A 12691-nucleotide genomic window follows, 5' to 3' on the forward strand; every position below is an offset into this window, starting at 1 on the left:
CACCCACAGATCCCCCATAACAGTGCGCCATCCACAGATCCCCCATAACAGTGCCATCCACAGACCACAATTAGTTCAAAACCCACCAAAAGCACACCTTTTGGTTCAAAATATTTTTTTTCTTATTTTCCTCCTCAAAAACCTAGGTGCGTCTTATGGGCCGGTGCGTCTTATAGGGCGAAAAATACGGTAAATAGCCGGTTAGGGTTAAGACTCAATTAGAGATGAGCGAATTTCTCAAAAATTCGATTTGGTTGGTTCGACAAATTTTCCAAAAAGATTTGATTCTATCCGAATTTATTTGTGATGAATCGTGTTAAAAAACGGCTATTTCCTGGCTGCAGAGAGCCTGTATAGTGGTGTAGAACACTGTGCCTTGCAGAAACACGCATAGGGAGTTTGCTTTGGTAGTGGAATAATACTCAGTATGATACGCAGATGAGAGACGTCGCTCTTAGAATCACTTCACACTTAACTTATTTGGGCAGTTATGGGGCCAAAACTGACCAAATAACTCAAGTGTGAACTCAGCCTTACAGGTTAATGTTAGCGCCAGGTATAAAGAACCGTGTAGAGGCCCAAGATCCTACTATAGCGTGAAAGAGCGCACTTCTTTTACACCATCGTCAGCTGATTCCACACAGATTTCTACAGAACCTGTTCTATTAAATGCTTATACAAGTAGAGCCCCCCGGACAGAGTGGAGAGGGTGTCAGCAGTAAGTTTGTGTTGACGTCACTGACTATTTTGCCCTTCCTCTGATCCGTCAGAACAATAACCCCCAAAAAACAAATCCTTTCTGTTGAGCATCTGCCTTTACTCGGTCAGCATTTGGTCAGTAATCCATGAGTATTGCAAAAAAAAAAACAGCAGTGGATCCAAAACAGAGATGGAATATTTGAATGGAATATTTGCATGTCTTCTGTGTTTTGTACCCATTCCTGCTCTTGGCTACCAAATCATAACCCAATTCTGATGCAAAATAGGGACTGTATCATACAGGACTTACAGCTGCTACATAGACAGGATCCATTCTGTGTCTCATTTTTCCTTCCTTCTGACAGCTCAGAAGAAGGGTCAAATAAATGGTGATGTTAACCAGGCTAAAGAGGCAAAATATTGGCCCCATCATGGAGTGGGGAGGTTGGGAATAGCATGAGAAGTCAACAGAGTGGCTCAGTGACACAGTGTTGAGATGGCAGCAGCATGAGAAGGCCACAGAGTGTCCCAGTGACAGAGTGGGGAGTTGGTAGCAGCATGAGGAGACCATAGAGTGGTCAGGTGGCAGCAGCATGAGGAGACCACAGAGTTTTGAGTTGGCAGCAGCATGAGGAGACCACAGAGTGGTCCAGTGACAGAGTGGTGAGGTGGCAGCAGCATGATAAGACCACAGAGTGATGAGGTGGGAGCAGCATGAGGAGACCACAGAGTGCTGAGTTGGCAGCAGCATGAGGAGACCACAGAGTGATGAGGTGTCAGCAGCATGAGGAGACCACAGAGTGATGAGGTGTCAGCAGCATGAGGAGACTACAGAGTGTTGAGGTGGCAGCAGCATGAGGAGACCACAGAGTGGTGAGGTGGCAGCAGCATGAGGAGACCACAGATTTGTCAGGTGGCAGCAGCATAAGGAGACCACAGAGTAGTGAGTTGGCAGCAGCATGAGGAGACCACAGAGTGTTGAGTTGGCAGCAGCATGAGGAGACAACAGAGTGTTGAGTTGGCAGCAGCATGAGGAGACAACAGAGTGGCCCAGTGACAGAGTAGTGAGTGGCAGTAGCATAAGGAGACCACAGAGTGGTGAGGTGGAAGCAGCATGAGGAGACCACAGAGTGTTTAGGTGGCAGAAGCATGAGGAGACCACAGAGTGACCCTGTGACAGAGTGTTTAGTTGGCAGCAGCATGAGGAGACCACAGAGTGGTGAGGTGGCAGCAGCATGATGAGACCACAGAGTGGTCCAGTAACAGAGTGTTGATGTGGCAGCAGCATGAGGAGACCACAGAGTTGTTGAGTTGGCAGCAGCATGAGGAGACCACAGATTGGTGAGGTGGCAGCAGCATGAGGAAACCACAGAGTGGTGAAGTGGCTGCAGCATGAGGAGACCATAGAGTGTTGAGTTGGCATCAGCATGAGGAGGCCACAGAGTGGCCGAATGACAGTGGTGAGGTGGCAGCAGCATAAGGAGACCACAGAGTGGTGAGGTGGAAGCAGCATGAGGAGACCACAGAGTGTTGAGGTGGAAGCAGCATGAGGAGACCACAAAGTGTTGAGTTGGCAGCAGCATGAGGAGACCACAGATTGGTGAGGTGGCAGCAGCATGAGGAGACCACAGAGCGTTGAGGTGGCAGCAGCATGAGGAGACCACAGAGTGGCCCAGTGACAAAGTGGTCAGGTGGCTGCAACATGAGGAGACCACAGAGTGTTGAGGTGGCAGCAGCATGAGGAGACCACAGAGTGGCAAGGTGGCAGCAGCATGATAAGACCACAGAGTGGCCCAGTGACAAAGTGGTCAGGTGGCAGCAGCATGAGGAAACCACAGAGTAGTGAGGTGGCTGCAGCATGAGGATACCACAGAGCGTTGAGGTGGCAGCAGCATGAGGAGACCACAGAGTGGCCCAGTGACAGAGTAGTGAGGTGGGGGGCAATACCAGTACCAGCTGAAGATGGTGGGTGGCAGTGGGAGCACCTGGCAGCACATGTGTGGCATCAGGCGGGTGGCAGCATAAGAATAGTAGCTGAAGCAGGTAGCCAGAAGAAACTGGTTTATTTTGACATGGTGGAGAGCCAGTAGTCATCTCTCTGCCGAATGGTAACAATTCAACTGTCACTACGCAAGAAACTGAGCATGCATCGGACTATTTACGCAAGTGACTCGGAGGGACTCCCTGCCTCCATCTCCACTACATACTGCCACAGTGTGTTTGGGTCATCTCCCTCGTCTTACTCATTGCCCTGTAGCTCCTCCTCTCTTGTCACATGTGTAGAAAAACCAGCCATTTCTCTACGCATTGCTTGTGCTCGAATGTCCTCCTCCTCCTCTTCTAGTTCAGCCCCCACAGGGCTCATGTGGCCGTGAGATGTAGACGCCACATCTCCTGTCCCCTTGCCAGACAGATTTAGCAGCATCTGTTCCAGGACATGAAACAGTGGAATGACGTTGTTCATTCCGTAGTCCTGGCGACTGACGAATAAAGTGGCCTCCTCAAAGGGGCCGAGCAAATGGCAGGTGTCACGCATGAGCTGCCACTGGCTAGCATCAAGTTACACAGGGGAATACCTCTGTCCGCCTGTATCATCAAGAAATCATTTATAACCGTTCTCTGTTCATATAGTTGGTCCAACATATGGAGGGTGTAGTTCCAATGGGTGGAAACATCACATATCAGCCGATGTTGGGGAACACCATTCTGCCTTTGCAGCTCAAGGAGGATGTGCTTTGCAGTGTAAGAGTGGCTGAAGTGCATGCACAGTTTCCTGGCAATTTTCAGGATGTCTTGCAGATGAGTAGAAGACTTCAGGAACCTCTTTACAATCAGATTGAAAATGTGCGCCATGCAGGGCACATGGCTCAGACCTCCTTGATGCAGTGCCGACACCATGTTCTTCCCATTGCCGGTGACCATGGTTCCATTTTTGAGTTGTCGAGGAGAAAGCCAGGATTCGATTTCTTGATGAAGGAAGTGGAGCAGTTCCTACCCTGTGTGACTAAGTTCGCCCAGGCAAACTAGGTGCAGAACAGAGTGAAACCACCATGCCCTGCACATATTGTATGCTGGAGGAGCACTGTGAATTGGAGGCTGAGGACACGATGGAGGATGATGAGGCAGAGGAGGACATTGTCGCAAGACTAACGGCATGAGAACATGGAGGCGGCAGCACTTTCGCAGACACCGACAGGCTCAAGGACTGGCCCACTTTCTGTTCAACATAGGTGTGCAGGTCTGGTACTGCCTTTTTCACAAAGAAATGATGGCTTGGGACTCTCCACCTCGGCTCGGCACAAGCCATCAGTTCTCTGATAGTCCACCACTTGGAAAGGGAGGGACTGCAGCACCAGCAACTTGTCCAGAAGCAAGTTCAGCTTCTGTGCCGTTGGATAAGTGCATGCGTACTGTTGTCTCTTGGCAATCGCTTTAGTGATCGATTGCTGATGAAATGAGTGACGAGGAGTAGGAGAACAAGGAGCAGGAGCATAAGGACCAGCAGATGATGGGAAGGATAGACAGCTCCCTTCGGCTGAGGTGGTGGAGCCTTGACTGCATGAAATTGGGTGCATGCCACTGGGTGATGCAGCGATTGCTGCGGCAGGCTGGACCACCACATCGGAGCCACGGTTCTCTCAGGCCACTTTATGGTAACACTGCATGTGTTGACGCAGGGCCGTGGTGTCAACATTGGCACCCTGACCATGCTTCGCCTTTTGCCCACAGATTCGGCAAATGGCCATGTTTACCTCGTCCGCGACTTGACAAAAACTGCTAGACCATCGAGTATGGCATTTCCCCCCCAACACTCCAAGCTGACTGCCTGCTATCGCCGCCTCCGTGAACCCCTGCACCTTTTCTTTCCAGGCAGGTAGGCTCCTGCGAAGCAGGCGGTCTACCCCGGGCATGTTTGGCTCCCGACCACCCACTGCTGCCACCCTGCTGACTCATGGACATGCTACCACCTTGCTGGCTCAGCCGCTGCCTCACGCGGAAGCTGCCACCCTCTTCTCCTGATGATGATGATGATGATGATGAAGCCCCTTCTTCATCCAGCTCCCAAGTGCAATCAGCTACATCATCATCCACTACTGTCTGCACGTCACTGATGTCCCCCTCAACGATCTCAGGGCCAGGGGCCTAACCGCTCGCAACATCAGCTCCCCCGCAACTCTCATCATCACTACTTGCCCGCCTACCAGAGGAAGCGGCAGATGTCTCCTCCAAATCTTGGCTGGGCAGTAGCTGCTGACTGTCCTCTAGTAGCTCGTCCTTGCTGAAAAGTGAAGCTGAGCCTACGGCATATAATACTTCTCATGTTGGGGGAACAGAAAATGACAGAGGCGCATTGAGGACAGTTGAGGGCACAGGGCCTGCTCCCAGGCCACATCAACTAAGCGTTGTGTCAGAGGAACCCACCGACTCTTGGCTGGGGATGTCTGATGTCACTTGCGACGAAGTAGAAGACAGAGCCAATCATTCAAGCACCGCTGGGTTGCTGGTCAAGACACGACTGCTAGATTACACTGGGAGCTCAGGCCTCTCACTGTGACTCCTGCTGCCACAACCCCTTCTTCTGCTGCTTTTTCCTACTAATACACCTCAAAAATGGCTGTAGTACAATGTAACTTCTCCACATAACAGCTAATAAGACATAGCTTTTTTCCCCTATAAATACACCCCGAAAATGGCTGCAGTACAATGTAACTTCACCGCAGAAAGGCTAATAAGACGTAGTTTTTTCCCTATTAATACACCCCAAAAAAGGCTTTAGAACAATGTAACTTCTCCACAGAACAGCTAATAAGACATACTCCCCCCCCCCCCCTATTAATACACCCCGGAAATGGCTGTAGTACAATGTAACTTCCCCGCAGAACAGCTAATAAGATGCACCTTTTTTTCCTATTAATACACCCCAAAATAAGACGTACTTTTCTTTTCCTATTAATACACCACAAAAATGGCTGTATAACAATGTACGTTCACCGCAGAATGGCTAATAAGACTTACATATATTTCCTATTAATATACGCTGTAAATGGCTGTATCACACAGCACTTGCACCCCAATAACAAGTAAGGTTTGCTGGAATTGCTGAGCTATCATATGGTGCAAATGTAAATCTTGTAAATCTTTTTTTCAGCAAAATGAAGTCTTTCCTAACAGTCTCCCTAGTGCCTGTCATGTCTCTCCCTGCACTAAGTACACTGAAGAATGGCAGCAACCAAGATGGCTGAGGCTATTTATAGGGCTGTGACATCACAGGGGCTGGCTGGCTGCTGATTGGCTGCATGCATGGCATTGTGGGTGATCCCTCGTCCCCACAGTTCTTATATCCATGTTCTAACATGTGCAGCAGCCATTTTAAAATGCAGTTTGTTACCACGAAGCGTGAGGAAATTCGACTTCGGTGCAAATCGAATTTTTCCTGAAATTCGGATCGTATTCCACTTCATCAACTTCGATTCACTCATCTCTACTCACAATTATTGTTAGGACAGGCCAGGTGATACAAATTTCAAAGCTTTAGAAATACCCAGTCTCCGCTAACTTTGTCCCAAAAAACAGCAGCCATGGGTTCTTCTAAGCAGCTGCTTAACACTCTGAAAATAAAAATGGTTGAGACTCACAAAGCAGGAGAAGGCTATAAGTACATAGCAAAGCGTTTTCAGGTTACCATTTCCTCAGTTTGAAATGTAATTAAGAAATGGCATTCAATAGGAATAGTGGAGGTCAAGATGGTCTGGAAGACCAAGAAAAATTTCTGAGACAGCTGCACATAGGATTGCTAGAAATCCAAATCAGAACCCCCATTTGACTGCAAAAGACTGCAGGAAGATTTAACAAACTCTGGAATTGCGTTTCATTGGTCTACTGATCAGCTACACCTGTACAAATATAGCCTTCATGGAAGTAGAGCAATGGAGCGGGGCGCAGCCGTAGCGTCTTGACTTAGAGAGAAGTTAGAAGGCAGGAAAGGGTTAAGGCTTGGAAGAAAGGAGAGGGAATTTGATTGGTAGAAGGGGCGGAATAGTTAAGGGTTTGGCGGGCTGTATATAAACTAAGGAAGGGGTGTGGTTCATCAGTTGCCGGGAGGTACCTGGTGTAAATGTTCCCGCCCACCCGCCCTGTTATAGGTTGTAGGATTATGTCGTCGTAGCAGAGGCAGGTAAGATGGGGGGATCCTGGGTGGCAAAACAATGGTTGGTTAATAGGTGCGTGACACGTTGGAGTGTGCATCTTATGAGGTTTGGTAAGCTGAAAGCTGGGGCTCCTGTTTGGGCTAAAAGGCCTACAGGGGTATATACACTCACCTAAAGAATTATTAGGAACACCATACTAATACAGTGTTGGACCCCCTTTTGCCTTCAGAACTGCCTTAATTCTACGTGGCATTGATTCAACAAGGTGCTGATAGCATTCTTTAGAAATGTTGGCCCATATTGATAGGATAGCATCTTGCAGTTGATGGAGATTTGAGGGATGCACATCCAGGGCACGAAGCTCCCGTTCCACCACATCCCAAAGATGCTCTATTGGGTTGAGATCTGGTGACTGTGGGGGCCATTTTAGTACAGTGAACTCATTGTCATGTTCAAGAAACCAATTTTAAATGATTCGAGCTTTGTGACATGGTGCATTATCCTGCTGGAAGTAGCCATCAGAGGCTGGATACATGTTCTCATTCTGTTTACGCCAAATTCGGACTCTACCATTTGAATGTCTCAACAGAAATCTAGACTCATCAGACCAGGCAACATTTTTCCAGTCTTCAACAGTCCAATTTTGGTGAGCTTGTGCAAATTGTAGCCTCTTTTTTCTATTTGTAGTGGAGATGAGTGGTACCCGGTGGGGTCTTCTGCTGTTGTAGCCCATCCGCCTCAAGGTTGTGCGTGTTGTGGCTTCACAAATGCTTTGCTGCATACCTTGGTTGTAACGAGTGGTTATTTCAGTCAACGTTGCTCTTCTATCAGCTTGAATCAGTCGGCCCATTCTCCTCTGACCTCTAGCCTCCATAAGGCATTTTTGCCCAAAGGACTGCCGCATACTGGATGTTTTTCCCTTTTCACACCATTCTTTGTAAACCCTAGAAATGGTTGTGCGTGAAAATCCCAGTAACTGAGCAGATTGTGAAATACTCAGAATGGCCCGTCTGGCACCAACAACCATGCCACGCTCAAAATTGCTTAAATCACCTTTCTTTCCCATTCTGACATTCAGTTTGGAGTTCAGGAGATTGTCTTGACCAGGACCACACCCCTAAACGCATTGAAGCAACTGCCATGTGATTGGTTGACTAGATAATTGCATTAATGAGAAATAGAACAGGTGTTCCTAATAATTCTTTAGGTGAGTGTATATGTTTATGTTCTTATTATTAAGATGTTTTATTATTTATTTTATTAATAAATCGGCTGCTACAGCTTTACACCAAGAAGTAAGTCTCTGTTGGAGGGTGATTGGGGGAAAGTCGGGGGGCTGCCAGAAGAATCTTCCATCCTAATAAGGGTACTTTTACACTTGCGTTTTTCTTTTCCGGCATAGAATTCCGACCTAGGGGCTCTATACCGGAAAAGAACTGATCAGTTTTATCCCCATGCATTCTGAATGGAGAGCAATCCGTTAAGGATGCATCAGGATGTCTTCAGGTCAGTCTTTTTGACTTATCAGGACAAAGATAAAACCGCAGCATGCTACGACTTGCCTGAATGCCTTTTTCCATAGGAATGTATTAGTGCCGGATCCGGCATTCAAAATACCGGAATGCTGGATCCGTCCTTCCGTTCTGCGCATGTGCATACCGGTAAAACCGTGAAAAAAAAATCGAAACTGATCCGTTCTTGCAATGCATTTGTAAGACGGATCAGGATCCTGATCAGTCTTAAAATGCATTCAGTTGGCATACGTTTTGCCGGATCCGGCAGGCAGTTCCGGTGACAGAACTGCCTGCCAGATTCCTCTGCCGCAAGTGTGAAAGTAGCCTAAGTCAGAGTCATCAGAAGAAAATGTCTCCTGTGTCCTCAATACTAAATTCAGCGTCAGAAGTTTGCCAAAGGACATCTAAACAAGCCTGATGCCTTTTGGAAACAAGTCTTGTGGACACAGCAGATCACCTTTAACTTGCTTCACAGTAACAGTAATTTTGACCAGGGGTACCCAAATTTTTGCATGCCACTGTAACTGCCTACAACCTAGCTATAGCCTCCTCTACATGTGGTGGGAACAATATATGCCACAGACTTCCCATCATAGCTAAAAGACAGAAAGGCCCCTCCGTTCAGAGACTGTATTCCACTAAAGATACTGTGGATATACATAAATATATATACAGTATATATCCGGACACAGAGAAAGTGCATCCTTGTAGGTCTGGAAAGGAAAGAGTGTACAGCCTGGAAGGAGAGGAACTAGTCTCCCATATACAACCTTGGGAATTGCATATGTAAAGACTGCATCTAATGTACACAGTATACACAAACTGCTGCAGTAAAGGACAGCAAAGTTGCTGCAACTCACCTGACCTAATCTTTTCTCTCTGCACTACTATTGCACTGAAAAATGTTGGTGCCAGGACCACCAGAACCCAGCCTTGCACCTCAAAACTACCGCTATCAAGGGCACCTCAACTATCAGGAAGGAGGACTCCAAAACCAGAGTGTCCCCCAAAGGGAAGAAAAGGTGCACCCTTTCACTGTTCGCCAGCCCAGGTAGCTTCAGAACCATGAGCACAACTGCTACTATACCCATCTGGCCACCAATGCCCCTGCAGCCAGGTTGCTGCATGTTTTCCCTGCTGCTCTATCAAGACAGGGAAACGGGATCCCCATTGTTGGGATCGGTGAGAGTTCCAGTAGTTGAACCTCCACTGATCAATTAGAACTTGGCACAACCCCTTTAAGAACGAGTTACACAACCACTTTTAGAACTAATTATGAAATCCGGATGTTTGAGGATGTATAAAAAAACTGTCCCAAAGGTTAATACATTTCAGTGTAAGACAGTGGTGCGAAAATATCTAATCAGTGGAGGAATGCATCATGAATAACAGTAAAGGGGTTATCCGGAACATTAATACTGACAGCCTTTATCTCTGTTCCCTGCTCTACTTTAGGCATAACACGCTTGCGTATTCATGTATTCATTGTAACTGAAGCGTGATGGAGCAATGTTTTTTTACTTGGTACTACTATATACAGAATACCACTGTCAAGGGAATGGTTCTGATAATGGGTACATACCAGGGAACAATTATTTAGGCAGTTCCCAAATATATTTGCTTACAATCACCAAAGGCTGACCATTACTGTAAGGTGTGCCCGTACAGAGTCAGTCACGAGCAATTTGTGTGAGGAAAAAAATAAATAAAAAAGACAATTTTCACCTTAGAATTTAATAGTAAATCCAGACTCCACTGAGCCAAATAAAACGAAATAATAAGTTTTACAGCCCATTAAAAATTAATTTTTGAATGTCTGCAAAACCCATTTTGTAATATCCCATGGTTGTGAATCTACGCCTTGAGTCAGCTAATAAAAAATCTTCACATTTATAGTTTGTATACAGCTGTTTTTGCATTGCTTAGTAACCCCCAAAACATGTTTTATTTGTCTAGAAACATTACGGCAGGATGGAGTGCTGCCACATGTGCCACGGGTTCGAATAAATAAAGGGACTTGTTCCTCGGGGTTAAAAAAATCCTTCAGCTTTCTGAAGAATTCTATATTTCTTGACATCTGAAGACTGAGTGACCTTTGCTGTTATTACTGACATGCAAGTGAGTAATATACTGAAATTACAGTTAAAATTTTTCTTCAAATTGACTTTCCAAGCACAGAATTATCTTTGAGTTAATCATATTTTCTCACTCTTCCAAAAACACACACAAGGTCGATCATAAAAATGAAGAACACAATATCGTTATTGTTGAGATAACCTTCCTTCATTGAGGTGGTCTCATGTATCGTAAAAAGCTTGGGATTAATCACAGGCCAGACTAAACTGCTGTTTTTTTTTTTTGTTTTTTTTTATTAATAGGATTCATTGGTTTGCAAAATACTTTGATCTGAGGAATAACTGTATCTATAAAATACATTTGATTCGGGCAGTTTAAGGATCTAGTCAGTGGATGTTGACAAGATGAGAGAGTTTGAAGCTTCACTTCGTGATACTGGTACGTTCTAACATGATTCCGATTTTGGGACAGAAAGGTGTAACATGACCAATGGGCCTTCCTTGTTAAAGGGGTTCTCTGGGAATTAAGAAAATGAAAATATTACTTTATTATAAATATAATCCCAAATACCTTTCATTAGTTATAATGGATTGTTTTGTCTGGGGAGCAATCATTAGGAGAAATAAAATGTCTGCCATCCTGCACACAAAACCTGTCCTAATCACACAGGAGGACAAATTACTTCACAACTAGTGTTGAGCGCGAATATTCGAATAGCAAATTTTAATGGCGAATATCGGCACTTCGAGAATCCGTGAATATTTAGAATATAGCGCTATATATTCGTAAAATCAAATATTCGTGTTTTTTTTTTATTAACACAGTACACATCAGGTGATCATCCCTCCCTTCTTCTAGCTTGTGGGCCAATGAGAAGGCTTTGTCATAGCTTAGCAACATCCCTAGAAACCAATAGAAAAGTTGCCTACCCCTTACTATTGCCGAAAATTCGCAAGCACAAATATATTGGAGCACTCTATCTGCATATAAAGCTATTCTAATGTTATGCCGTGCCAACCATGTTCTCCAGTCTCGGGAAACTTATACCAGCTTGAAAAATGTAGCATAAGTGACCCACGCCTGTATTACGCGTGCATTACGCGAATATTACATTGCCGATTTTCGCAATCAAGAATATAATCTCGAATTCTCGAATTTGCGAATATATGATGAATATTCTACAAAATATTCACTAAATATCGCGAATTTGAATATTGCCCCTGCCGCTCATCACTATTCACAACACTGAGGTAAAGAGCTGCCTCATCCTCCTCTCTGGTTGTCAGAGATTATGATTCTGAATATAGTTTAATATAATCTACAGCTGAATCTCTGTAGGAATGGAGTTCATGAGGAGACATGAAGTACAGAGAGAATGGACAGGACAGACTGTGGTAATGTAAGGCTGTGGTAATGGAGACTGCATACAAGAGCTGCTGCTCATGAGCCACATCCTTACCCTCTTCTCTGTACTTCATGTCTCCTCATGAACTCTATTCATACATAGATTCAACTGAAAATCTTACTAGCTGTATTCAGGATCATAATCCCTGACAAGCAGAGCAAAGAGGAGGACGAGGCAGCTCTTTACCTCAGTCTTGTGAAGTAACTTGTCGTGCTGTGTGATTAGGACAGGTTTGTGTGTACTAATAGGACGGCGGCCATTTTATTTCTCCTAATGATTGCTCCCCAGACAAAAGAAGCCATTATAACCAATGAAAGGTATTTGGGAATATATTTATAGTAAAGTAATATTTAAGTATTTCAATTTTCTTAATTTCTGGAGAGCCCCTTTAATGTAGGGGGTGGCTGAGCAAAGTTGGGAACAGGTTGAAAAGCCTTTGATAGTGGACCACTCTGTTCAAGAGCCCCCTTAAAGCTTATTTTTCTCATGGCTGGTTTCATTGCTTGTAGTTTATCATTATTTGACCTGAACTTAAGATTTGACATACACAAGAATAAGAGCAGTCCATCTGAACAACATAAGCCATAGTATAAAGCATAGGGAAGGGATAGATCAGCAGCCAGAACATCTAATATGGCAAGAAGTGGATTTAATGCTACACAAGATGTAAGATGGCTCGATACATATAGAGAGTAGCGTGCTGTAGATGGAATTCTGCACTATTTGTGTTGCGCACCGTTCTAATACAATAGTGGGCCCTGGCGTGATACTTAAATAGAGAAGCAAGCTGTCCATACAGATGGTGCTGCTACATCCGTACCTTGGACTTCCACTAGGCAACCTTGGTG

Source organism: Bufo bufo, chromosome 4 (genome assembly GCF_905171765.1).
Source record: "Bufo bufo chromosome 4, aBufBuf1.1, whole genome shotgun sequence".
In the NCBI taxonomy this organism is placed as follows: Eukaryota; Metazoa; Chordata; class Amphibia; order Anura; family Bufonidae; genus Bufo; species Bufo bufo.